We start from the raw sequence: 23890 nt of genomic DNA on the forward strand, positions 1-23890 counted from the left end.
CAATTGGACTTTATGTAACTTGATTTTTCCCTCATTGCTCCTGCTGTGCCTCTGCATTTGATCTTATGAAATGATTTCCTTTAACCCTGTGCTGTGCTCAGACTCAGGCTGGCCGCTAAGATCGTATTCATTTTACTTCCTCCATTTTTAATTTTAGTTCATTTCAGATAGTAAAGCTACAATTATGTTTAACCCACAGAAGAATGTGAACTGTAAGAACAGAAAGGTCTTTGGGAACAGAGGGTCATTTGGTGATGACTGGGGAATTAACATCCAATTTTAAATACTGTGGCTGATTTGGTGATGACTGGGGAATTAACACTTAATTTTAAATACAGTGGCTGAAATGGGAAATGTTATTTTTCACCAGTTTGATTTGGTAATTGGCAAACGCCATCAGGCAAACCAAACAATAAAAGAGGTTCGTAGCCAAATATACGTTGAGTTCTACTGGGACTTTTATTTAGCATTATGTTTTGAAGAGGAGTTTTAACTCTCTTCTATTCTGTCCTTAAAAGTTTGCACTTTTCATTGGGCAGATACATTTAAGGGCTCTTATAAATTGCTTAAATGACTCTTTTAAAAGATTCTTTGATATTTAATAAAGCTGGGAGTCAAATCTGCGTATTACTGACAAACTTGGGGTAGAAGGATTTGCTGCGGAAACTCGAGTGAAGTTGCAGGAAGAGAATGCTGGAAAAGGGATTCAGTTGCACTTACCTATAATTGCCTGCCTCTGGACCTTGCAGGTGGTATTGGAGGAGGTTGGGGAGAGTCTTCTTTTCAGGTGGGTTAAGGAATAAGGAGACTGGGTGGAGGAGGGCCAGCCACTTCCCAGTCTCTGTGCCTGAAGCAGGCCCAATAACCAGTTCAGGACTTGAAGGGATGGGGAGAGGAATATCTTCTAATCTGTCTAAACATAGAATTGCTTTTTTAGGGAGTAGCTGGGGGAGAGATGGATGAAACATACCCATTATGAAAGTAGATGGTATGTTTGTTGGTCTTGATTTTCTAATTGGGTGGTGTTTACTGGTTTCCTGTTACTTAATTTCAATCCTGTTTTTTAAAAATGAACTGATGCTGGACACTTCTGTAGAGTGCATTAACAGTGATAGAACAGGGTAAGGAAGGGTTCTGAGATTTCAGGTATACATTTGTTTAAACTAGTAGTTTGTATCCATCAGATGATAAGTAGATTAAAACTTTTAATATTTATTGGCATGTAAATATGCTAAGACTGGCCATATTGAGAATGGTGAAAAAGGGGGACTTTTCATTAACATGAAACTAAAATGCATACTATTTAACTAATTAATTTATTTAACTAATCAATATAGTCAGTTTATTTCTTTTTCTAAAAACAAAAGAGGTATTTAATGTGGTTCAGTGAAGTTTTCTGGGGATTCAGTTATTTGAAGTTTGATTTGCAGTTTTTAAAATAAGTTCCTTTACCAAAGGTATAGGAATTTGGGTTTAGCTGAGGGAACATGAGAGACATCCGTCAGTAGATTTGCCTTGAATATGTGATGGGCCAGATTGTAACCTTTCAACTAAAGTTTTTGCTATCACTGTACTCTGCTAAAAGTTGCAAACCATGCAGAATTTGATACAAGAAATCTCTCAACAATTATTTATATCTTTCTGTATCAAAAAATAAGTTAACTTATAATAAGATTAAACATTAAATTTTGAAACTACTGCTAGCAATTGAAAATGTATTTCCCCAGTGTGGAAATGCTTCTGAATAACCTTTAACCTAGGTAAGACTCTTCTAATTTGCTTTTCTTCTTGCTCTGGTTTTCCTTTATTCATTATTGATGAAGTCTGACTTAATAAATAGTCTTTTCCCTCCCATAGAGAGGTTCTCAGAACACCAACCTTTTGAACCAGCTCTCTCGTCTTCCTGAGACCCTTCTTCATCACTCTGCCACTGTCCCTGTTTTCAGTGTGTAACTCCTTCTCTGGCACCCAGCTGTCTTCCTGTTTCCATCTTCTTTATCAGGGCATGTTCATTGGAACTAATGGAAGACTTTTTTTTTCTTTTCTAGCAATGAAGGGATTATTATAGCTTTTGACATACGACACTTGCTAAACATTCATACTTGCTTACTGTCTTTTGCTTTGAATTGGAGAAATATGGTGGGTAGTAGGATAAATCTGTAAGTATTCAACTGTGATAGGCAATTACATTTTCCTTAGTTAACAACATACCCAAGCTAATCATTCACAACACATAGGGAGGAGGAGGACAAAGGTTATTTCTCATTTTTGCTGCAGAAGATAAGGAAATTTGCATGTGTCAGTGTTCTTAGTTCAAAACCACCTTGGTAGAGAAATCTTCTATGGTCATACCCCTTTTATAGTAAATCCCTCTAATCTGGATACTTTCTACATTCTTTTTGTATCACTGGAATTATTAACTCATTTCTTTTCCATTCTCAAATGACTTGAAACATCAGAAGAGTGTCAGCCTCCAGAAGAACACACCTGATTGGGCATAGGAGCGAGGGTCAACAGGCCAGTGTTCTATTCTCGGCCCAGCCTGTAACTATAGTACTGGATTGATCTCTTCGAACCGTTGCGTCTGTTTTGAGCTGCTTGTTGGGAAGTTCAGGTCAAATCCTGACAAGACTGGGAAATTATTTTCTTAACAGTGGTGTTTTTTTGCATGAGAAGTTTATAGGTGAGCCAGTTTTTATAAAATGCTTGGACATCTTTGGCTGCTGTGCCCAAGAGTGAAGAGATAATTCCTGCTTGTCCTCTGGTTCTCATATGAAGTTCCTCTTCTGCCAGCTACTTGCTCTGGGACTTTTAAGCAGGTTACTCAACCTCTCTGCTCTTATATTTCTGAGTCTGTAAAATTCCTGCTGCCTAGAATTGTTGGTAGAACTTAGATGATGTCTATAAAGAGTGCTTAAAAACAGTTGAAAATAATTCCTCTTCCCATCCACCCCCAATACTACTACATAAAGTAGCTAAAAAAAAATTATCTGCCTTTCACTTTATCAGTCTTGCCCATACTCTTTTAATTGGAACACTAAAAAGGGGTGGAAGACAGTACCTAGTTTCAAGAATGTGTTTCCTGGGTCTTGGAGGTTTGTTGAGAAGATTTTCATTCTTTCAAATTCATTCAGTGCAATTACATCAGAGAAAGGTTCCTGGTGGGCATGGACAACTTTCCTAGCTCTTTTGGTTCCTGTTGTTTATTACACAGGAGCTAAATCTGGCTTTTTTTCTGAACATTGCTGCCAGTCGAAGTGGGAATAGTGGCTTTGCACAGAAAACCAACATGTTTATAGAAGTTTAGTTGGATGAGTAGTGCGTATTAACCTCGTGGTACCCAAGAGAATAAATGCAAGTTGTATCTTTTAGTATCACCGATATGGAAATATCCTGTGGTTTATTCCATTTGCTTCCCCACAATATACTTGAAAGGTGGATAATTAGTAGGTAAAAAATGGTAAGAAATTATGACAGAGCATCTCAGATTGACCTTGACTGTATACCTCTTCTCTCTTAGGACATTGTTTGGCCTACACCACATCAGAGCCTTGGGCATTAGTGTATTTGTGCTGTGGCTGAGCTTCTGAGAAGAGGTGGGGAACCAGGCCTGTTAAGTTCTGCTTTGAGCACCGCCACTTTATCATTGGGCAGATGAATTACATGACTTATGAAGTTAAATGAATACCTAAAAGGGTAGGAAATCTAATTACCTTAATTATCTGGGAGGGATAATCTCAGTTTTCTGGAAAGGAACCTCTGATAATGGATAATTCAAAATAATGGATGATCCAAAAATAGTTTTTGATTTTTTAATTCATTGCCATTTTCTTCAAAATCATGAGGTAATTATTAATATATAAGTATACATTTGTATATACACCTATCCTCTCACACTGAGAACATGTCTGTGTTTTTTTACCAAAGACTTTCCATGTCTGGCACCTACATGATGCCCTTGGATCCTGGCCTTGCTACTCAGACAAGGCTAGCATTTGATCAGAGACAGGGAACTTTCCCAGTGACTTGGCACTGCTGTTTTTGTCTCACATGCTGGTAGAGAAAAGAGATGCCTCCAAAGTGTTAACCTCTGAAGGGAGACAGAAGATGAAAAAATATGTGTTCTTGAGTATCTCTTATCTCTTAGTTTTATTTTTGAGCACCTAGCTCAATAGAGGATACACTCATGTTATTTGTAAACCCAGTTGGGGCTGTGTTAATATTTATTACACTAGAAACTCATCACCCCGTTTTCAGAGCTAAACATTCTGTGTAGTTCAATTTTTTAAAAATGTGAACATCCCTGGAGCACTATAATGAGTCATCTACAAAGGGAAGCAGGGAAGAGATGTGGCCCAAAAAGTTGGGTGCCCATCTACCACGTAAGAGGTCACAGGTTCGGTTTCTGGTGCCTCCTAAAGAAGACAAGCTGACACAATGGGCTGGCGCTGAAGGCTGACACAATAAGATGACACAATGAGCAGGAAAGGAGATGGCTCAAGCCATTGGGCACCTCTCTCCCACACGGAAGGTCCTGGATTCGGTTCACAGAGCCTCCTTAAAAGAGATGAGCACATAAGGAACAGACGTAGAGAGCAGATAGCAAGTGCAACGCAATGGGGGTAGGGAAATTAATGATTAAAATAAATCTTTGAAGAAAAACAAAAACATTCCATGTTCATGGAGTGAAATACTTAATATTTTTTAAAAAAACAAAAAACGGGATCATCAGTTATCTGCAACCCAAGAAGTCAGCATTATGGTGAGGAAGAGGACCCATTTACATGTCTGCCATCTGCTGAGAATCCTAGTGGAGGCTCAGGCCCCATGAAGTAAGCACAGACACTGGGGCTTTTTGGATGCCTAATTTAAGGTTGCGGCATTTGAACAGGCCATGGTTGGGAGTGTGGAGGAAAAGCGAATTTCCTAATTTTCCCAATGGAGGAAATATGAGCAAAGGCGTGGAGACAGGGAATTGCAAAATGTGCTCAGCATGTATACTGGAGATTGGAGAGCAGGTTACATAAATTGATGATATGGGAATTAGGTCAGGCATATGACTTAGGTAGTAGACTACAGGGAAACTTGAACTCTTTCCAAAGAGTGTTTGGGTAGTGGGCCTGTTGAAGGCCTTTGAGAAGTGACAGCCTCTGATCTGAGCTACAAGAGTGTATAAGATGTATAATATGGAGACAAGAGAGGAGGCTCTTGTAATAATTCAGTCTTGTAGGAAGACAAAAAATGGGGAGTTGAAAATTGTTTTATGGAAATGGAAATCTGCTTTTTATCTTAATTTTCTATATTTCATGTCACTTTTTAAAAATAGTTTCACTTTTAAATACTTTTATTTTTAAAATTTATTTATTTTAGGGGAAACGGACTTGGCCCAGTGGTTAGAGTTAGGGCATCCATCTACCACATGGGAGGTCCGCGGTTCAAACCCCCGGCCTCCTTGACCCGTGTGGAGCTGGCCCATGCGCAGTGCTGATGCACGCAAGGAGTGCCATGCCACTCAGGGGTGTCTCCCCGCGTAGGGGAGCCCCACGCGCAAGGAGTGCGCCCCGTAAGGAGAGCCGCCCAGCGCGAAAGAAAGTGCAGCCTGCCCAGGAATGGCGCCGCCCACACTTCCTGTGCCGCTGACGACAACAGAAGGGGACAAAGAAACAAGACGCAGCAAATAGACACAGAGAACAGACAACCGGGGGAGAGGGGGGAATTAAATAAATAAATAAATCTTTTTTTTTTTAATTATTTATTTTAAAGAAACTTTAGATTATATGAATGTTATATAAAAATTATAGGGGATTTCCATATGTCCCACACCCTCTCCCCCCCCCCGTACTTTCCCACATTAACAACATCCTTCATTAGTGTGACACATTTGTTACAATTGATGAACACATCCTGAAGCATTGCCTCCAACTATGGATTATAGTTACATTATAGTTTACACTCTGTCCCCGTGCAATTTTGTAAGTAATGACAAAATATATAATGGCCTGTATCCATCATTGCAACATCATGCAGGACAATTCCAGTGTCCCAAAAATGCCCTCATATTGCATCTGTCTTTCCCTCTCCCTCCCCTCAGAACTTCTGGTGGCATTTAATATATTTTTGTTACAGAAGTTGTGAACTTATAAGTGTCATTGTTTTTTGAATGTGAGGCTGAATTATTTGTGAATTCAGTCTTGAATTATCACAGTGACAAAGGGGCAGTGGTTTTTGATGCCTTTTTTTTTTTTTAACTTTGAATGATGGGATAGAAAGTATTGGAGATTTAAATTTTTTAATTTGGGTGATAGTATAACTTCCACTTTTCTCAGCCACATTGCTGGGAATGAAATCTGTTAAATATATACATAACTAACGAATATTAATTGTTCAGGCAAATTATCTTTTGTATAGACAGTATTCACCAACAAAGACTAGTGTTGAAAAAGAGCTTCAAGAATCAAGATTGTTAACATTAAGTTAAAAATGACTCTAGGATTTCACTGTGATCTTTCAGCATGAAATTTTCTTTTAACTTCAGATTATAACTTCAAACAATTTTCTCACCTTTGTAATTCTTCATCTAATGTTACATAACAAATGTAGATGTCTGGAATAGGTTTATACTATTGAGAACCACACAGTTAGGTTATAGCCACATTGTAGAAGGTCCCTGGTTTTAAACTTAGTGAATCCACTACAAATATTTTGTATATTTTCTACTTCGCTTTACAGCAGTGAGGATATACAAGCTGTGATATCAATCACTTGGGGACTTGTTAAAATTGCAGACTCTTAGCCCTCCAGGCCCTTATTTTGAACCAGAATCTGCATTTTAATAGGCTACCCAGGTGATCTGAATGCACATCAAAGATTAGGAAGCATTCCTGTTTATAATAATGTAGACTTGCAAATCCTAAACCTACATGACACATTCATTCTTAAGATAATGTCTTTATTCTGTTGAAGTTGTAAATTATATCACTATTTTGGCTTTATTTTTTTCAAATTATTATATGTTTCAAACATAGAAAAGTATCTAGGCTTGTTTTTGCTATCGTTAATATAATTTCTTAATATAGGTTCTGTCTTCCCATCTCCTACACAAATTTTTCCCTGGAAACAATTGTCTTATTTCATACAAAAACACTTGTCCTTCTCTTTGCCTTTGTGGTATGCAGTCATAGTATGTGAATTCAGCTAAGCTAGACTGTATCTTAGCTAACAGAAATCTTTTAACTAGGTGGGGGGTTGTGTTGAACATGGGACCTTGTATGTGGGAAGCTGGTGCTCAACCCTGAGTTGGTTTTTTCTTTCATTTTGCTTGTTGTTTGTGGTTTTGTTGTTTTGTTCGTTTGATTTTTGTTTTTAGAAGGTGCAGGGAACTGAACCTGGGTCCTCCCATGCCAAAAGTGGGCACTTAACTGCTTGAGCCACATCCACTCCCCTAACATCAATCTTTTTATTTGACACCATAGCCTTCTTTTACTGATGTTTACATATTCTTTACTACTACAGTGCTTTCAGGTTTTTTGGTTGTTTGTTGTTTTTTTTCCTTTCTCTGGTACCCCTTCTATATGAAAGAGAAATTGAAACACTTTGATGGGTTGGCAAGATAGACACAAAGAGACACATCTATATGCCATACTTTTTCCTTTCATCCTTGTGTAGATACAGGCAGAGTTGGGATTTTCCATTCAAGGCAAAAGCAATTGCCATTGTAAACAGGCACTGCATTTTGGCAGCAAATACTGTGATCCTATAACTATTCCAGTGCAAAGGGTTTGTTCCTATTAAAATGCTGCAGAGGCTTTAATCTATTAATCCTGATAGTCTAAACTATATGGATATTTGACTAGGCAATAGTCCAGTTTTGATTAGGGTAATCTAAGAGAAATTGGCGAATCCCCTTGGGTGAGTGAAGCAGTTAAGCAGTTTGCATATAAGAAACTTTTGCAGCTGGTGTTGGAAAGAAAGGGAGGCCTTAAAAAATTAGGTTACTTTTGTCACCAAGGGCCTTGAATATTTGCTGTTCTCAGTGTAAACTAAGAGAGCCTGTGACCTTATCGTACCTAAAAGAACTAGTGGGAATGACATGAGAGTGTGTGATTATATTAAATGTATGCTCTGTAGAAACTGCACTCAAATGAAGAATGCCTGGTCTTTTAAAATGTTTTTGAACAAAATGCTGCTTATAAGGATCAGAGTTATTTACTTGCTATTGGTATTTGCTAACTTGTATTTTTTATGATTTGGCTGGTCTTAGTTACCTAGGTGACTTTTAGATGGAAACATTTATGACTTTTAAACCGAAATAGACCGTTTTTTTATGAGCTGGTAAAACAAATCAAAGATTTGAAATGGTCTTTTAAAAAAAAGACTTATAAATTGTGATTACTGTGGTTATATTCAATGTGTTTATCCTCTGGAGCTCACTTTATATCATAGATTAAAAAAAATTCAGGCTTCTGAGATCTGTGAACCCACCTTGACTTTGAAAATGCAGTTTGCTAATGTTTTTAAAAATACATGTCTGTTAGAAAACTGGCATTAAAAATAAATTTTAAAATGGATCTGAAATGATAATCTTTGAATAATTGGTTCTTTTTCATCTTATTTGAAATTATGTCCTTTACTAACTTATTTAGAAAAATAGAGTAAAAAATAATTGTATTGTTTTGAAAAGTAAAGTAAAACATTAAAGTCTTATTCATAGCTGCTTACCAGTGGGAAAGACATTCACTCTTCCCCTGCCACTATTTTCCCTTCCCCCATTTTTTTCCGTTGTGTGTAATTTGAAAACCATTAATTGTGTTATAGAAATAGGAAAAAGTGGGAGAAACCTTTTTTGGGACACCAGAATTCAGTTAAACTAAGTTTTCTTTTAAAAATGTTTAATTTTCAAATCACATTTCAGTAATTAAAGACCTTTGGTTTTTTTTCCACTTTGGAAATATAATTCTTTATTCTGCTTACATGTCTTCTTAAATCCTTTTTCCAGTTCTTCTAAATCATGACATCATCATTCCCAGAATTTGGCCATTGAGATGTAGAAGCCATTAGAGTTAGCAAAGTTTGGAATTTTGGGGGATCCTTTTTTTTTTTTTTTTTTTTTTGAGAACCTCTGATAATCCAGGGTCTGTGCCCTTTGGGATGGGATGATGAGTGAGTTGAGAGAACAGTTACCCCAAGGGGCTCACAGTCAAGTGAAGGGGCCAGCCAGGTTTGTGTTCTTCCCTGTAAAGTGACTGAGTTAGTCACTTTATTGAGAGTGTCTAGAGCTCCTTTATGGAGGTCCCACTTGTGCTGTGCATCTGGAAAGCCTCATAAGCCCTTTCCTGTGTGGGCTTCTTGCTATAACACAGAGAGCCCAGTCCTCTCTCTAAGCAGAGTTTTATTTTGCTCTATTTATCTATTTTAGTCCTGGTCTTTGGAGTCCGCTTCCTCATATGTGTGTATATGTATTTATATAGATTGCAAGACCTTCTGGGCAAGGACCTCATTTCAGTATATCTTCATATCACTTTTAGTGTTGTTACAGGCCCTTAATGTTTATTAAAGATGAAATAAATGTGTTCACATGTGTGAATAGTGGGATAGAACTACATTGTAACTGCAGTTATATAATTATTAGTCCTAAAAGTAGATTAAAATTCCACCAGTTTTTAAAGAAAAATTTACCCCATTTTTTTTCTGTGTTGGTTCTCACGATCTGCTCTCAAGAGTACTTGAAACCTAGACAGCCTAGGCCTTTGGCTTTGTGTAATAGAAAATCCATGTTAACTCTAGAGTCCAAAGATAGAATCACACTAGGGCTTGGACTTCCCTGTGCCACAGTGGACCTTCCTGTGTTGTTTATTATGGGCGGCAAATAATCTCTACTGATTGCACAAATCGTTCTATTTTCTAGATTATAAATTGAAACCCATCGTTTATTTTTCTAAGGTTCATAGAGCAAGTCAAAAATAATAAAATAATGTCCTGCACAGTGAAGCTGCCAATTGCAGCTTGGCATCAGAATGATCACTAGAGGGAGGGAGGGGGTAGAAAGAGATGGCGGTAAGAGCCAAGGGAGGTGGAGAAGTTTCAGTGTTGTTAGATCTCTGCAGTTTTGCAAGGTTCCTATGACTGTTCATGGATTTTTTTCCTTTCAGTCTGTTAGTGATTCACCATCATATGCTATTTTATTGTCTCAGGAACTTTTATCCTGTGTCTTTGGTCTTTGAGTGAAGCAACACTGAGGATGTTCTAAAGAAAATTAAACTAGAGATTTCCTTCTATGATGCTTTGAATATATATTTTAAGCTGCTGTGATTGTCTCTTTATTCACACTGAGCTGGATTTTTCTGGAGTACACTAAGCAGTAGTGACTTTTGGGTGTCTGATTATTTTAGAGAGCTGGAGTAGTATATGTCCAGTGTCTTTGGGGTTTGGTCATTATTGATTTAAGTACGTGCCTTGTAAGGTCAAAACTTTGCTTCTCCTTCCAACAAATGCACTCAGTTAACAAGGTATATTGAATCAGGTCAGAGATTTGTAGCCCTGTCAAGGGAAGTGATTTAGCTTTGGAGAGAGAATCTGGAATTTGTGGAAAAATAGGAGTAATAATTAAATTCTAAAGGAAATAGATCCAGTAAATCTGTATACGTGGCCAATTTCAAAAAGTAAAGCAGGCAGCCAGTGAATTGTGGACAAAGCACTATAGATGTCCTGGAGAATGTGGGTTAAAAAAGAAACAAACCTTTTTTTTGTGAATCCCAAAATTGGCTCTGTTCTTTGGATGAATTTCCTTACCAGAACTTGAAGCTTTTATTCTTTTGACCATGTAAACCTACTAAGTAACTAAAAAAATCCATCTGCCTATCTGTACCAGGTAATTGGTTAGAATTAATAGGTAAAAGATGAATACCTATTTATATAGTTAATTTTACATTTATATTTAGATGTACAAGTTTACAAATAGAAATGTGTACCCATTTATCCAGAGTATTTGTCTTTGACTCAAGCTAAAAGATATTACCTTCTTTTGTACTATACTCTTAGAAATCAGTGATTTAGATAGGATATTACACTAAATAGTATGTATGTAAAAAGTTTATCATTTATTCCTAATACAAGTTGCTCAGCAAGCACTTACTGAGTTTATTGAGCATGCTAATAAGGAAATAAACGATGTGGTTTTACTCCCTGGGGAACTCTACCACTATTTGGTTACCACAGTGCAGATTGGAGTGAAACCAAGTGCTAAATTGTATGGTATGGACATTAGGTGTTAATGGCAGTCAGAAGAGCCGAAGATGAGGACTTGGGGAATCAAGTGCATCCTGAAAGATGTGGAGTTAGAGCTTGAAGGTTTTTGAAGGATCAGTTTTAAAATGTTAAAACTTCTTTGAAATGCCTTGCCAAGGAAAGATTCTTGAAGCATCCTCATTGTCTCTTGAGGTGCTTTCCAATGCATGAATCCCTTTACAGCATTCCTGCCAAAGTGGCTTTCCCTGCAGCTCCTAAGTAGCTGGTAACATGAAACTCATTAAATGCAATCATGGTGCCTTTGAACAGTTCCCTTGTTTGAAATGTCTTCCTTATATTAAACTGAAATCTGAATCGCATCACTTTCCAAGCATTGTCCTAGTCGTGTCCCTTACAAGGAGAATAATTGCCAAAACTCTTCCTCAAGGCTGCCGTTCGGATGTATTAGGGCAGTTGGCCTGTCCCTGCCCAGCCTTCTGCTCCATGCTGTCCAAGCATGCTTCTGCACTCCTCCACCATCTATTCCAAAAAAATCTCCTTTGAACCTTTCTCATAGAGCACACAATGAGGCTCCCATCTCTTGCCCTGACCATCTTTGTCACTTGGCAGGCAAGCAGACTGGCAGGCTGGCGTGAACGTGTCAATTCAGTAGAAGTAGCACTTCTACTATTATACTATTACACTTACTAGTGTAATAAAGTCATATTATAGATTGTGTTTATTCTGTTGAGCTGTTGGGCTGAGCACATTTAGCATTTTTAACTGAGCTCTCATTTCCCACAATGAGAAAATGCTAATATCAGGATTTAGTAAAAGATGTTACTTGATAAAGCATTGCATTCCTGGACCAACCATGAATTAAGTCATTTTAACTCCAGGATTGGACCTGACCTGAGCAAAGATTTTCAATGCCAAACCACAAAATAATCATGCATAAAATAGTAGGTGCTTTCCTTGTGGACTAGACCATTTGCTTCAATCACTGAGATCCCTCAACCCAGACACTCCCCAGGGACCATGTCCATACTGATCATCTTGGCACCGAACCAATCCGTCAACCCATTTTCTATATGTTTCAGTAAACTGTAGCTGGTGATTAAGGTGCCATTCATCTGTTTCCTGCTGTTTTTCAAACCAATAGTTGAAAGCATAGTTGGAAGGGCAGAGCTCTCCTCCTCTCCTCCCCTTGAAAATAAAAACTCTGGAAATGAGCAAGTCATAGACTAAATTGGGTGCCCTGGATTTTAAGGTAAAATAATTTTTCTGGTGTTTGTTTTCAGTTTTCCAAATTGGATTTTCTTTTCACTGAAGCCTTTCTCTTTATCTCAGACTGGTGGGGGAAGTACCCCCAAACAGTACCATTAATAACTATCCTGCTAGAATGTACACAGTTCCATTTTTCTCCCCTGAAGCTTCACCTGGTTGTTGGAACAGGCTAATCCAGACCAAATAGCTAGTTAGCATTTCATTCTGTTTACTATTGCTGGATAACATGGGAGCAAGGTCAGAAGGTATATAATTCAGCTTCATAACCAGTGTCTTAGATAAACACAAATAGACAGGTATCAGGCTAACCATTTCCTATTCTCAAATGCTATACTCCCTCTGCTGGTATTGAAACAGCTAATGCTTCCTGAAGAAATGTGCAGGTCTGCATTCGAGATGACATGTTCTGTTTCCCCAAGTCTTCAACTGCGTATGTTGCACAAGGAAAAAAAAAAGAACACTTACTGGTTACAGGAAAATTATTTCAATTCTCAGGCAAGGATAGGGAGGAGACAGTGTGAAAGAATTTGTTTTCTAATACCACTCCCCCACCTCACAATCCTACCCCTAAAATAATACAAGTCAATACTTTTTGACTTGTTTAGGATGTCTTCAAATAGAGAATTTCTCTGTTTGATTTTGTGTTCATTTATATTTGTTTTCTCTCCCATCCACCCTTGTCTACAGTCCAGGCTCCACCTCCTCCAGAACTCAGGCAGGATCAGAGTTATCTTTTATAGCACATATAACCTTTATACCAAAAAGAAAGTACATTGCTTATAACAAAATGAATCTCTTTTCTGCTTTTATTTTGAAAAGTCCTCTTCTTGTTTAATGTGGCAAATGTTGGTGCTGAAATCCTGGTCCAAGTAGGCATTTGTGCATCCCGGAGGAACTTTTGACATATCTTAACTCTGGCCTTCTTTCTCAGTGGTTCAAAAACCTTTAATGATCTGTGAAGCTCTGTGACTTCAGTACATAGCACCAGTGGTTTCAAGAACCCTTCTTACTATATATAAGACCTGCTCCATCTCCACATGCTGGGTTTTTGACTCTCTGAAAGGCTGATCTCTCACAAATTTTGGTTATACATCAGGGCATCATGGATTGGGACCTTGATAATGCTTTTGTGAAAGATTTTTTTTCTCCCTCTCTTTGAAAAGTTATGAGAATTCCGGGCACTTGGCCAGTCTATGGAATGTGATACAGTAGAAACATTTCAGCCCTTTGTTACTGTTCGCCTTTGATTAGGTTTATTTCCTGTGAGCTCAATCTTGTTCCCCCCATCCCCCACCCCCATTATGGCTAAGAGATTAGCTTAAACCAAGATTAAACATTTTATTATTCAAACTGCTACAGCCTAGTAGAGTCATTGTGCCAGAAAGAGACAAGGGCAAACAACCTTTCCCCTACAGATTTCTCCTTTCTAAGGCTATCATCTACTTTTTTGTTTTGTTTTGTTTTGTTTTAAAGATTTATTTATTTATTTATTTCTCTCCCCTTCCCTGCCCCCACCCCAGCTGTCTGCTCTCTGTGTCCATTCACTGCACTTTCCGCTGTGACTGCTTCTATCCTTATCAGGAGGACGGGGGATCTGTATTTCCTTTTGTTGTGTCATCTTGTTGTGCCAGCTCTGTCTGGGTGGTGCCATTCTTGGGCAGGCTGCACTTTCCTTCACTCTGGGTGGCTCTCCTTACAGGGCACACTCCTTGCGCGCATCAGCACTGCGCGTGGGCCAGCTCCACACGGGTCAACGAGGCCCGGGGTTTGAACCACGGACTTCCCATGTGGTAGGCAGACACCCTATCCATTGGGCCAAGTCCACTTCCCTATTTTGTTTTGTTTTTTTTGAGGTACTGGGGCCAGGGACCAAACCCAGGACTTCACATTGTGGGAAGCAGGCACTCAACCACTTGAACCACATCTGCTCCCCTGCCTTCTACTTTTAATGCCAGCTTTCATGGAAGAATGTACCAAACTATGTAAACTATGTTGCCCCCACCCTGCCCTATTCTACTGAAGGTGTTCCAGGAAACTATTATATAACTTGTCTTGAGATTTTGTTAGTCAAGTTAAAAATCCTGGTAGACCTTTCTTCTGGGGTTTCTGCCAAGTAGAGGGAGGAGGCCTTCAGAGCAGCAGTCAACAGTGACTCGCCTTTGATCCTACTTATGATTCTCCATATCAAAAAAGGACATGGCTGCAGCTTTAAAAACTTTATTAACACTGCTTTGACATTGTATTTATAGCTCTTCTTATCTGAGAACACTTTACAGACATTCATTAGTCCTACCAGTAGGCCTGTGAGGGACGCCAGTATTATTTCATGTGCACAGGTGAAGAAACTGAGGTACCAAGAACATTAAATGGTGCCCTCACCAGACACCACCCAGGTCAGGGAGTGGGATTGAGCCAAGAACAGGGCCTCAAGGTAGGCTTACCTATAGAACTTCTCTGATGAGTGCTTGGGTTTGGACATGGTTTGTTTTTTATAGGAGGAACATGAGTTTTTATTATCATAGAAATTCTTTCATCACAGTAGGATTTCTTGGCTAGTTTACAGTGATGAAATGTCAGTATATGTAATCTCTTTGTATCCTAGAACTGTTAAGACATGGAGTCTCTCATAAACTAGAAAAAGGCACTACAATTGAAAGTTATGCTTGATCTGTGCTCCAGAATCTGCTCAGTGACTTTCTCTTGGGAACAATGTAGCCTCCTTCCTTTTGGGTTAGGTCCCTAGGAACCTGTCACTTTCAAAATGACAGTTCTGCAGTGAGCAGCACAGCTTCATCCTTTCCATATTCTTTGCTTAGAACATGCAATTCACCAAACAGAGAAATTGGCTGCTCAAAGAACATATATGCTTAGCCATGTTTTCTAATGGCAACTGTGATCCTCCTGAAACCGCTGCAGACAGTACTTTCTGGACCCTCAGTATTTTTTAACTTTCCATTGGTAGAGCAGTGCTAACATTGGTATTCTTGCCTGTTTTGGTGAGGTAGATTTTTGAGACTTAGGTTATTTTTTTTGTTTCTTTGTGGGGTTAATGGAAGGTTCTATAGATCATTTGTGGCATGGTTCTTTTCACCCCTTCTCCCACAAAGTCATTTGAACTCTTAATTCTTGTCTAAGCTGAAAATTTGGTCTAAAATTATATATGTAGGGAAGCGGCAGATGTGGCTCAAGTACCTAAGTCCTCTGCCAACCATATGGGAGGACCCAGGATTGATCCCTGGGGCCTTCTGGTGAAAAAGAAGAAGAGTAAGTGTGCCTGCATGGCGAGCCAAGTACCCATGTGGGTCCCCACACTGCAAGCTGAGTGCCTGCCTGCATGGTGAGGCGAGTGCCTACATGGTGAGCCAGTGCCCACGTGGCAACCTGAGTGCCCACGCAGTGAACCAGTGCCCATGCAAGTGAGTCACACAGCAAGATGACACACAACAAAAGAAAGATAAAGAGGAGAGTCAAGGTCAAGCACAGCAGAAACCAGGAACTGAGGTGGTCCAGCTAACAGGGAACCTCTCTTCACATAAGAGGTCCCCAAGATCAAATCCCAGTAAATCCTAGAGGAGAAAAAATGAGAAGACCAGAAGAGAAATAGATACAGAAGATTACACAGTGAATGGACACAGGCAGCAAAAACAGCAGAGAGGGGGAGGGGGAAGAAAAGAAATACGTGTTTTAAAAATATAAAATTATATATGTAAACAGTACCACTCAGTTCTTTAAAAATCAAGTTATAGTAAATGAACTAGAAATTGTCACCAACTATTGTCATTATCTCCAGCTGTTCTTTCTCTCATGCACAGACACATAAACATATTTGTACATGTAATAAAATACTCTAATTTCAAAAAATTGGGGTTATTCTGTGCACAGTTATTGCTTTAAACCTTTTAGTTCAAAATAATTTCAGATTTCAGAAAATTTGCAAGAGAAGTATAAATTATTTCCATATATCCTTTACTCATATTCCCCAAATGTTAAAATTTTTTCACATCACTTTAACTTTCTTTTCATGTATGTTTGTATGATTTTTTTCTCCTGAGTCATTTGAGGGTAAGTTGCAGACCTGTTGCCTCTTTATCCCTAAATATACTTCATTTTTATTTATTTATTATTTATTTATTTCTCTCCCCTTCCCCCCTACCCCCGTCTGCTCTCTGTGTCCAGTTGCTGTGTGTTCTTCTGTGTCAGCTTGCATTCCTTTCAGTGGCACTGGGAATCTGTGTCTCTCTTTGTTGTGTCATCTCTACATATGTGCGGCGCCACTCCTGGACAGGCTGCACTTTTTTCGCATGGGGTGTGTGGAGCATACTCCTTGCGCGTGGGGCTCCCCTACGCAGGGTACACCCCTGCGTACCATGGCACTTCTTGAGCGCATCAGCACTGTGCATGGGCCAGCTCTCCACAAGGGTCAAAAGGCCCTGGGTTTGAACCCTGGCCCTCCTATATAGTAGGTGGACGCTTTATTGGTTGAGTTAAATCTGTTTCCTCTAAATATACTTCAAAACTCACAATTTTTATGATAGATATTATATTGCTTTCTACCTCCTCTTTAAAATTTATCTGGTTGACGGACTCAGCCAGAGCCCTTCCACTGCAGTGAAAATCTCGGTACACCTAAGTTTATCCTTTGTGGGAGTTGGGGAATAGGGAAAGGTCTGTGTTTAGTCATTTTATTTCCCTTGAGAACACAGGAAAATAGACAGTGGAAAATAGGAAATCACCGATAAGTCCATCACCAAGAGAATATCGAGGAATGGTCCATATTCAGTGGACTGTTTTAGGCATATATCAGTATTTTTTTTAACAGAAATGGCCTCCTTTTTTTTCTGTAACCCAACTTTTAAAACTAAACTGTATGTGACTTTCCATCAAACATGTATCTGTATTGTTGTATTTGATGATTATGTTTTTAAAAGATATCAGTTTTATTAACTAGCTCCCAATTTTGAACAATTATTGTTATTTCCAGTTTTCTGTTTTTGTTCCTATGTTACCATAATTTTTCGTCATGAATATCTTAGTTTTGGTTTTGGTCTTCACCATTTATTTCCTCAAGGTACATTCCTAGAAGTGTAATGGCCATGTATTTCCAAGTGTATATACATTTTTAAGGCATTCAATACGTAGTGCCAAATTGTTTTCCACAGATACTTTAGAATGCACTCCCACCAGCAATGCTTGCTTCCCCACAAAATCTTTTTTTTTTAACAAATCTATTTTATTGATACATATCAATAAAGCCATAAATCCATTCAGAGTGTACCTTCAGTGGTATTTGGTATAATCACATAGTTGTGCTTTTATCACTTCAGTCATTATTAGCACATTTTCATTATTTCAATAATAATAAGACAAACTCTTGACCATTGATTATTGTTCTTTTTGGTGTTTTAATCTATTCTAAAGTTTCCTTGTTCTAAGAAACCTTTATGCTGCTTCAAATAACACTCCCCACCCTCCAGAAACCTATCAATGGCCAATTTATCCAGAGGCAGCTGAACAGTGCAGGGATCTGAGTCCTCATCTCCCTGGCCCTGGCAATATTTCGGTGAGTCACTGGAGCTGATTTACAGCCTCAAAGAGCCAAGCCCAAAGGGCCACACTCGGGGCCTACCACCCAGCCCAACAGAGTAGTCCTTCCTCCATACCTTAAGCAGTCATCAGCAGTCTGCTGCTATCCAGTTTGCCACTGTATTTAGCTGAGCAATTGTTAATGCCAGTTCAGATACTATAGAATTTTTAAAAATATGCATATAACAAAAAAAAGAAACTATGAAAAATTTTAAAACAGGAAGTTTTAAAAGATAGATGCAAAAAAGAACAGAAACTCTGAATATACTAATTAATAATCATTAAAGAAATTGAATCTATGGTTTAAACATCCCTCTCCCAGCACCCAGATAGTTTGTTGTTTTTAAAGCTTTGTTGTTATTTTATTTCTCTCCCCTTACACCGCCCCCCTCCCCCGTTGTCTGCTCTCTGTGTCAATTCGCTGTGTGTTCTTCTGTGACCACTTCTGTCCTTATCAGTGGCACCAGGAATCTGTGTTTCTTTTTATTGTGTCAGCTTTCTCTGTGTGTGGCGCCTTTCTTAGGCAGGCTGCACTTAACTTTCACACTGGGCAGCTCTCCTTATGGGGTACACTCCTTGCGTGTGGGGCTCCCCTATGCGGGGGACACCCCTGCGTGGCACAACACTCCTTGTGTGCATCAGCACTGCCCATGGGCCAGCCCCACATGCGTCAAAGAGGCCCAGGGTTTGAACCGCGGACCTCCCATATGGTAGGTGGACGCCCTATCCATTGGGCCAAGTCTACTTCCCCCAATAGTTTATATATGAATTTTACCAGATATTCAAGTAAAAAATAATTTTTTTATATACTGTTTTAGAGATTAGGCCAAGAAGGAAAGCTCCCCAAACTTTATAATAATAGTCTAATAAGGGGGAATTATAGGCCAGTCTCTCACTTCACAGAGATCAAATTCTCTATGTGAGGGAAGCGAATTTGGCTCAACTGATAGAGTGTGCACCTACCATATAGGAGGTCCAGGGTTCAAACCCAGAGCCTCCTGGCCCATGTGGCAAACTCACCCACACGCAGTGCTGATGTGTGCAAAGAGTGCCCTGCTATGCAGGGGGTTCCCCTGTGTAGGGGAGCCCCACACACAAGGAGAGCGCCCTGCGCAAAAAAAAAAAACTCAACCTGCCCAGGAATGGCACACAGACACGGGGGCGGGGGAGGAGGTTATAAATAAATAAATAAATAAACTATCTTTTTTTAAAAAATTCTCTATGTGAAATATTATCAAACTTAACCCAGCAATGTATAAAAAATATAGTACATGGTGACCAAGTAGGTTTTATCCCAAAATGCAAGGATAGTTCAACATCAGAGACTCTAGTAAATATGTTTATTTCTGTGTGACACATCACCCCAAATTAATCACGTAAAATAACCATTTTGTTTTACCCATAGATCCTGTATCCCGTGCCTCAGGAATTTCAAGCAAGGCACGGTGGGGGTGATTTGTCTTTGCTCCACGATATCTGGAGCCTCAGCTGGGAAGATAAAAATAGCTGGAGGTGATGTGAAGAGCCTCAGCCTTTACTCACATGTCCGGTGTCTGGCTGGAATAATTCTAAGGTTCAGCTCAGCTGGGACTGTCAGCTGGAGCATCTCAGCATATTAGCTCGGTTCTGAATGGGAGTGTTCCAAAAGAGCTCAGCCAGAAACTTCATGACCATTTCTGTCCTAGCTTCAGAAGTCATGCAGCATCACTTATGCTATGTTCTCTTGATCACTAGAAAATGGTCACTTGGTCTCTTGGTCACGGAGGTCATTCCAGATTCAAGGGAAAGGAACATAGATGCCATCTTTTGATGGGGGAATGGCACAATCACATTGAAAAAGACTGTGGGGTGGGAGATATTGTTTGCCACATACTATGATGCACTGAGAAGCAAATGTAATCATCAAAATAGTTGGATTAAATGCATTCGGTAAAATTTAGCAAACTAGGAATGGTAGGAAGCATCCTTAGTCTGAGAAGATGTACTTAACCAATACTCAACATTAAACATCATACTTTAAAGGTGAAACTTTAGGAATATTCAGTTTAAAATCAAGAGCAAAAACAGGATGCCCATTGTCATCACTACTACTGTGTACTCAGATTTCCATACAGTATAAGCAGATGAAAGAGGGAGAAAGAGAAGACATGAATGGAAAGGAAGAAACAAAATTTTGATTTGCAGATAATAGGCTTAACTACGTAGAAAATCTAGAGACTTAATAGAATAAATGAAAATATGGAAAAATTGCAGCGATTGAAAGATATAACTCACTGGTATTTCTATGACCCAACATTACATTACAATGTAATAGATTAAAAATACCACTCATAGTAGCAACAAAAATGGTAAGATTCTTAGCAATAAATATAACAAATGATGTGTAAGGCTTTTATTTAAAAAAAAAAAAGACATGTTAAGACAAAGACAATAAAAATACTCAACATTAAAAAGTTATCACTCATTACTGTGTAAATTCAGTATGACATCATTCAAAATCACAAAAGGATTTCTTGTAGAACTAGAAACTGAGTATTTATGGGAGAATAAAGGGCCAAGAATAACAAGAAAATTGAATAAAGAACAAGGAGATAGACTTTGCCCTGTGAGATAAGACTGGTAAAAAGCTTGGAGTTATTAGGGTAATGTGGTAATGAAACAAAATAGATAAGTATTGGTGAGACAGAACATTGTGGTATTAGTGGGGAACCAAGAAATTTTTCAGTAAATGGTTTGGAAACAATTGGCTGAGCATATGGAAAAAATTAGATCCTAACTCCCAGATTAGTTAAAGACATATATGTGGAAAAAAAGACTTTGAAACTATAGTAAATATGTTTTTAATACTCCCTGAGTGGGAAATAATTTATGAGAATTTACAAAAAGCACAACTCAAAAAGTAAATAATGACCATATCCACTGCCCCCAAAGCGCGCATGGTGGTGGCAGGGCTGATGTATGGTTGATGACTTTCCAGATGCTGAGCTACCTATATCCCTGGCACAGGCTGTTACTGAGCCATAGTTGGAGTAGACTGTGCCTTGGAGTCCCCAGAATTCCAGTCATTCTTCACAGAAGGATTAAAGATACTGACAAAATTGTCAAAGAAAATCATCAATTAAGAATAGTAGAGTGGACTTACTGATATTCTATTTATGAACTATTGTGATTAGTAATCGAAGAAAATGTGGCATTGGTGTGGAGTTAAGTGGCCATGGTGGCTGCTGGGGGTAGGGAGTGGGAGGAAGAGATGTGATGTGGGGGTGTTTTGGGGACTTGGAGTTGTCTTGGGTGGTGCTGCAGGGTCAGTTACCGGACATGGTATGTCCTCCCATGGCCCACTGGGTGGACAGTGGGAAAGTGTGGGCTATGGTGTGGACCATTGGCCATGAGGTGCAGCGGTGCTCAGAGATGTATTCACCAAGTGCAATGAATGTCTCATGATGATGGAGGAGGTGGTTGTTATGGGGGGAGGGGTATATGGGGTCCTCATATTTTTTTTAATGTAACATTAAAAAAATAAAGGCAAAAAAAAAAAAGAATAGTAGGAGGAGCTGTGAGGGATTAATTAAATGGAGTAAAGCCTTAAGATGTTGATTTTGATACCACTGCTACCCCTACTCAAATGAAGGACATATTTCAGTCTGCTGGTATTTTTACAATAACAAAGGAAAAAAGGCATGGAACAAATTCTGACAGCCTTCATGAAGGAAATTTGGAAATTCCCATACTCTGGATTGAAGTCATCATTGATGGAAGACATGCTGTGGTAGAATTCAAAACTGACTGGCAGAAAGATGCCGAATGCAGAGATCTTACTATAATCAGGTTTCATGGTACCTTATTTGACTAATAGTTTTAAAGATTTAAAAAATTGAAGATTTGTTGGGCATGCTACACAGAGAGTACAAGATTATCTTCGAATTTAAGCTATTTCAGAATTTAAGATATCTCCCATAAAAGGGAGAATTGTAGAAAAACCCGGTGACCATGATCGAGAGACTTTAGAAGCAGTTTCAGAAAATGCAAAAGGCATGGCTGTAATATCAGGAGAGAGGATTTGGGTGGAACTGAAAAAAAAATTTTTGTTAATAGGCATATTAATCACTTACCTATGACCTTGATATGGCTCCTTAACATAGGTTTACTTGTTAATGCAAGTTTAGGAGAATTTAAAAGTCAGTAAATATGTTGAAGGTTTTCACCAAAGCCAATGACTCTTTTGGCCTAATTCTTCAAAATACAGGATGATGTCACAAATTTGGATTTGAGATTGAAGATTTCAAAAGAGAAAAACCTTATTTATAGTTAAAAATAGGAAGGATTTAATTAAAGCAGCAGATAGTTCAGAGCCATTGAAACTCTATCAGCACTTCATTATAGATTCTATAAGATGTAGTCATATCTAACCTGATGTGACTACCCGGCATGTGTGAGCTGCTGAAGTACCCAGGGGAGCATTGTCTTTGGAAGGAAATGAAGCAGTGATCCATTCTTCCATTTCCTTTAAGTGGCCATGACTTCACTAATAGCGGGTATTTCTTTGGGAAAAGAAATCAGGGCTCTATTGCAAGTTCTGAGAACAGTAGGGAAAAAAAGTGGTTACCAAATGGAAAAAGACGAACTTTTGAATTACATTAAGAAGAACCAAAAACTGACCAGAGGTGGGTACTAAAATAGTGAAAATTGGGAAGTGGGTGTGTTTCAGGCCTTTAGGCATTGGCCGCCGGTGTTGGAGGTCCAGGTTTAGTTCCGGTGCCTCCTGGAGAAGGCAGGCAAACAATGAGCAGACAGAATGTGGGGGAGGGAGGATAAATTAAAAATAAAGTAAAAATTTTAAAAAATGGTGAAAATTTTTGGTAGTGAAGCATCTTTGTACCCTATGGCCAAGTAGCAGTTTGGGACCTTGATAAAACTATTTTGAAAAGCATTTTTTATTAAAGATCAGCTGAGAGGAAGTGTGACATATACTCAGCATAACGGCTTATGTTACAAGAAAGGCAGTTGCAGAGATAACTGCACACAGGTTAGTAATTAAGTGCATTATAACATAATGCAATATTTTAATGTATGTTTGGACCCATCATAAAATTCCTACTCTATATAGGAAGTATACAGATCTAGCTGTTTCAGAAGTCTGGGTTTTGTCGTGTGTAAAATACACTTACCTGAAAATAGTATTATATGCATATTTTTGCATTTCAGAAAGTTTTATATTTAAATGTCAGCAGTATGGAATATTCTGAGATTATACACTTCAGAAATGTTTTCTTACTGCACCTGCTTTAGATTTTACCCTGAAGAGATGCATTATGCTACTAAAAGGAACTCCCTGGAACAAACATGAAGAATAAGAGTAAGTTTTAGTTCAGTGTAAGTATATGAGCAACCGGTGCAGTCAAAAGAGCTATAAGCCCACAGTTGTTAGTAGTAATGATGTAGAGCGTATGAAAAGAATGGCAGTCTTGGGCATACTGAGTTGAGCATTGTAAGAGCATACCTTCAACAGTTTCTTGAGATGTTTTTCATTTACTTAAATAAATATGCAGCGTGGCAGTCAAAAAACATAATGATAATATATTTGTCTATAGTAAGACTAAAAATGTCTGTCTTATAGGAAACCATAAACAGAGTGTGGGGGGGGGGGCAAAGTGATGGACTGAGAGAAGATATTTGTAACACATGTAGCAGGATTAGTATGTGGAATGATTAGTGTTAGAGAACTTCTATAAGTCCCTAATAGATGAAGCAAGTTCAGAAGGGAAATGGGCAAAAGGTAAGATCAAGAGTCTTATGT

At 38.7% G+C, this 23890-nt stretch overlaps 1 protein-coding gene and 1 pseudogene across 16 annotated transcripts in view; both read left to right on the forward strand.

The window, feature by feature from the left end:
- On the forward strand, positions 1–23230 carry LOC131279851 (CCA tRNA nucleotidyltransferase 1, mitochondrial pseudogene; annotated as a pseudogene).
- RERE (arginine-glutamic acid dipeptide repeats) overlaps positions 1–23890 on the forward strand; it is a 517403-nt gene that overhangs the window by 438716 nt on the left and 54797 nt on the right. The window lies entirely within an intron of this gene.

Source organism: Dasypus novemcinctus, chromosome 9 (assembly GCF_030445035.2).
Source record: "Dasypus novemcinctus isolate mDasNov1 chromosome 9, mDasNov1.1.hap2, whole genome shotgun sequence".
NCBI lineage: Eukaryota > Metazoa > Chordata > Mammalia > Cingulata > Dasypodidae > Dasypus > Dasypus novemcinctus.